Source organism: Littorina saxatilis, linkage group LG13, assembly GCF_037325665.1.
Source record: "Littorina saxatilis isolate snail1 linkage group LG13, US_GU_Lsax_2.0, whole genome shotgun sequence".
In the NCBI taxonomy this organism is placed as follows: Eukaryota; Metazoa; Mollusca; class Gastropoda; order Littorinimorpha; family Littorinidae; genus Littorina; species Littorina saxatilis.
The window spans coordinates 14,431,173-14,436,172 of NC_090257.1; positions in this window are offsets into that span (position 1 = coordinate 14,431,173).

Consider the following 5,000-nt stretch of genomic DNA (forward strand, 5'->3'; position numbering starts at 1 on the left):
CAGGGAGCGAGGTTTTTCATCGCATCATGTCGCAGCTGTTGTCAGACATTCCAGGGGTCATATGCGACATAGATGATGTGTTGGTGTACGGACGCAACCAAGTCGAGCATGACCAACGTCTGAAGCAAGTACTTGAAAAGCTTCAAGATGCTGGTGTCACACTGAATGACAAGTGTGCTTTCGGCCAAACAAGCATCAAGTTCCTCGGACACGTGATCTCCAAGGATGGTGTGCAGATGGATCCGGACAAGGTGGAGGCTATCAGGAACATGCCTCGACCTAAGAGCGTCCCTGAACTACGACGTGTTTTGGGACTGGTGAACTTCGTCCGAAAGTTCTCCCCTAACCTGGCAGAAGAGACCAGACCTCTACGTGATTTGCTGAAAAAGGAAATTCAGTGGACATGGGGAGACGCACAGGAGAGAGCGTTTCAAAGACTGAAAGAACAGCTGACCTCACCACCAGTGCTGGCTCACTACAGCACATCCTTGCCTACCAAAGTGTCAGCTGATGCTTCGTCGTACGGGCTGGGAGCTGTCCTTCTCCAGGAAAGAGACGGTGAATGGCAACCCGTATTCTTTGCTTCAAGATCTATGACGTCCACCGAGCAGCGGTATGCCCAGGTGGAAAAGGAGGCATTAGCGTCTACGTGGGCCTGCGAGAAGTTCGCTGACTTCTTGATTGGTCTTCCCTCATTCACCATAGAGACAGACCACAGGCCGCTTCTGGCACTCCTCAAGTCAAAACAGCTAGACGAGCTTTCGCCACGGATTCAACGGTTCCGTATGAGGCTGATGCGGTACCGGTATGACGTGATCTACACAGCTGGTAAGGATCTGACAACTGCTGACGCCTTATCGCGTGCTCCAGTCGGATCTCCACAGACGTCAGACTTACAGCTTGACAGTGATGTTGCAGCATACGTCAAGTCAGTGGTGGAAGGATTTCCAGCGTCAAAGCAGCGCATGGATGAAATCAGGGCCAAACAGCAGAAAGATATAATTTGCTGCAAAGTGAAATACTACTGCAACAAAGGATGGCCTGATGTTAACAAGGCTGAACCAGACCTTAAGCCTTTTTACACAGTGAGAGACGACCTGACGGTACAACAAGGACTGTTGTTGTTCAGGGACCGTCTTGTCATTCCAGAAGTGATGAGGCAGGACATTCTCAGCAAAATCCACGGAGGTCACCAGGGCATCGTAAAGTGCAGAGCGCTGGCAAGATCTTCAGTGTGGTGGCCAGGACTTTCCACAGACATAAAAGTCATGATAGAAGAATGTGCAACTTGCGTGAAGGAGCGCAAACCACCACCAGAACCATTGCAACCTACACCAGTGCCAGATTATCCATGGCAGAAAGTGGGTGTCGACTTGATGGACTGGCGTGGAAACGACTACCTTGTGGTTGTGGACTATTTCTCGAGGTACATAGAAATGGCACTACTACGTTCGACCACCAGTGAAACTGTCATCCAACACCTGAAGAGCATCATGTCCAGGCATGGAATCCCGGAAGTCATGATGACGGACAATGGCCCTCAGTTTGACGCTGACAAGTTCTCAAGGTTTGCTGAAGAATATGGCTTCATCCATGAAACCAGTAGTCCACGGTATCCGCAAGCCAACGGAGAAGCTGAACGAGCAGTGCAGACCCTCAAGCAGCTGCTCCTGAAAGCTGAAGATCCGTACGTGACCATGTTAAACTACAGAGCGACGCCTCTGCAGTGCGGTTTCAGTCCAGCGGAAAGACTTATGGGACGTCGTTTGAGAACCAAGGTACCTGCCGTTCCCAATCTGCTTATTCCAGACTGGCCAAAGTTCCACGACATGCGGTCAGCCGATGTCCAGCAGAAAGAGGCACAGAAGAAAAACCACGACAAGCGACACCGAGCTCAACCCCTTCCTACCCTCAAGCCAGGAGAACGTGTGTGGCTGAAAACACCTACGGAGAAAGAAGCAGTCATCTTGCGACCAGTTGCTCCGAGGTCATACGAACTACAGACAAAGACGGGCATCCAGAGAAGAAATCGCCGACACCTCAACAGACGTCTGAGTGATGCACCAACCCCAAAGCAGTCACCAGACAAAGCGTCAACAACCATTCCTCCTGATGCGGGACGCCCAGGACATCGCGGGGAGGACGGTGGTTTTCCTGATCCGTCCTCAGAACAAAGGGAGACAGATTCTCCGTCTGAGGGATTGCCCAATGAACGGCCTGTGACCACAAGAAGCGGTCGCGTGGTCAAGCGGCCTAAACATTCTTGATCTGTGACTTTTGGTTATGTTTAACTAGTGTGAAAGAAGCACAGGAATGTTTTCTTTTGTTGAAGTTTTCATCTATGAAAGTCATACTCATAGTTATATTGAAGAGCTAATTTGCTTTGTTTTCTAAAAAAAAAATAAGCGTAAAGTAAGGGGGATGTAATGTTATGACGTCATTGAAAACCGTGTTCTATTGTCAATATGCAAGAACCCTGACGAAAAAGGTTGCTGGGGATTCTGGGGAGAATCATGGCGGAATAAATAGCACGCTAACCCTCCATGCCTGTGTCTGCTTCATTTATAGTCTACCAGTTTGTTTATATGCATGTGACCGTCCAACACGACGAGAACACGACAGTATTCAGGTAAGTTTGCACGAAATTCACGCACGAGATACGACTTTTCCTTCTATTTTCTCTGTTTGGGACTTTCATTTGCGTTAGCTCGGTTTGATATGAAAAACCGAAGAAAAGCCCTGCCCCTTTGCACTGAGAAACTTTGGAAGTAGCGTTTGTACTCCTGGGTCTCGCTGTAGTACAATTACCCTCACTTACTTCCTAGTTTGCTTCCAAAGTAAGCTCTTTTTTCGTCCCATGCATGCGAAAGTGAGGCAAGTACTTCCGATGTCACTCAAAACTTCGGGAGTTGTCGCGTACTTCCCCCATAAGCATACGGGCCTAGGTGTGTTGTATGATTTTGTGTGTTTTAGTGTGTTGTAATGTGTCGTAATGTGTCATAGTGTGTACTAGTGTGTAGTAGTGTTTTGAAGTGTGTTGTAATGTGCTCTCTTGTGTTGTTGTGTGTTGTAGTGTGTTCCAACCTTAACTCTAACCCTAACCTGAACCCTAGTGTTTTGTATTGTAGTGTGTTGTGTTGTAGTGTTTTGTGTTGCATAGTGTTTTAGACTAGCTGTAACAGTTGTATGGTGTTTAAATGTTTTTAATGTAGTGTATTGCAGTGTTTTGAGTTACTGTGTTTTATTGTGTTGTAGTGTTATGTATTTTATTGTAGTGTGTTGTAGTGTGTTTTAGTGTGTTGTATTTTGTTGTAGTGTGTTGTAGCGTGTTGTAGTGTGCTGTAAGTGTGTTGCAGTGTGTTTTGATGAAGTGTGTCGTGGTGTGTTGTAATGTGTTGTAATGCGCTGTAGTGTGTTGTGTTGTATTGTGTTGTGTTGTAGTGCGTTGTATTGTATTTTGTTGTGTTGTTGTGTTTTATAGTGTGTTGTACGGCCTTTTAGAGTGTTGTAGCGTTTTAAGTGTGTTGTAGTGCGTTGTATTGTATTTTGTTTTGTTGTTGTGTTTTGTAGTGTGTTGTACGGCCTTTTAGAGTGTTGTAGCGTTTTAAGTGTGTTGAAGTGTGTTGCATTGTAATGTAGTGTTTGAAATGTCTAGAAGTGTGTTCTAACTTTAACCCTAACTCTAACCCAAACTATTGTAGTGTGTTGTGTAGTAGTGTGTTGTGTTGTAGTGTGTTGTGTTGTAGTGTGTTGTGTTGTAGTGGGTTTTAGCGTAATATGTAGTGAGTTGTGTTGCAATGAGTTGTGTTTTATTGTTTTGTAGTGTGTTGTAGTATGTTGTGTTGTAGTGTAATGAAGTGTGTTGTGTTCTAGTGTTCTGTGTTGTAATGTGTTGTTGTGAGTTGCAATGTGTTGTATTTGTTTGTAGTATGTTTTAGTGTGTTGTAATATGCTGTAGTGAGTTGCATTTGTTTGTGTTTTAGTGTTTTGTAGTGTGTTCTGATTGTACTTTAGAATGTTGTAGCGTGTTGAAGTGTGTTGTGGTGTGTTGTATTATTGTATTGTAGTGTTTTGTAGTGTGTTTTCACTCTAACTCTGACCTTAACTGTTGCAGTGTTTTGTTGTAGTGTATTGTAGTGTATTGTGTTGTATTGTGTTGTAGTGTGTTGTGTAGTAGAGTGTTGTGTTTTAGTGTGTTGTTTTATTGTGAAGTAGTGTGTAGTAGTGTGTTGTCTTGTGTTGTATTGAAGTGTGTTTTGTTCCAGTGTGTTGTAGTGTGCTGTGTTGTAATGCGTTGTGTTGTAGTTGTTTGGTGTGTTGTAATGTGTTGTTCTGTAGTTTTTTAGTTCGTTGTGTTGTGATTGTTTGTAGTGTGTGGTGCTGTAGTGTGTTGTATTGTTTTGTGGTGTGTTGTAGTGTGTTCTTACTCTAATTGTTGTAGTGTGTTGCATTGTGTTGTGTTGTAGAGTTTTGTTATGTGTTGTAGTTTTTTTTTAGGTATGTTGTAATATGTTGTAGTGTGCTGCAGTGTGTTTATTTGTAGTGCGTTGTAGTGTGTTTTAGTGTATTGTAGTTTTTTGTAGTGTTTGTGTGTTGTAGTGTATTGTAAACTACTCACAAAAAGTTAGGGAACACCCTTCATTTTCATGTGTTTTTGCAAATCGATATTATTGTCAAAACTTTGCAAGCTACAACGCTGATCTTACACACACGCACAGAGTGGACTCCTGCCTTTGTTGTACAGGCTTGGTGTGCTGCACGTGCTACTCGGGTGTCAGTGGCTGAGCGTTGAAAATTGGTGAAAAGTTGGAAAATGTTACCGTTTTATGCTGACTCACCATTTTTTCTATAGCGTGTTTCTGACAAAATGATGCACTGCACGTGGAAGCTTGATGCTTTGACTGTGAACACTGGTCACTGGTTACTCAATAAAAGCCAGGGCCTGGGCGGACCAGGGCACAACATCACGATGGTCGGACGACAGAAGTTAAGCCTGCTGG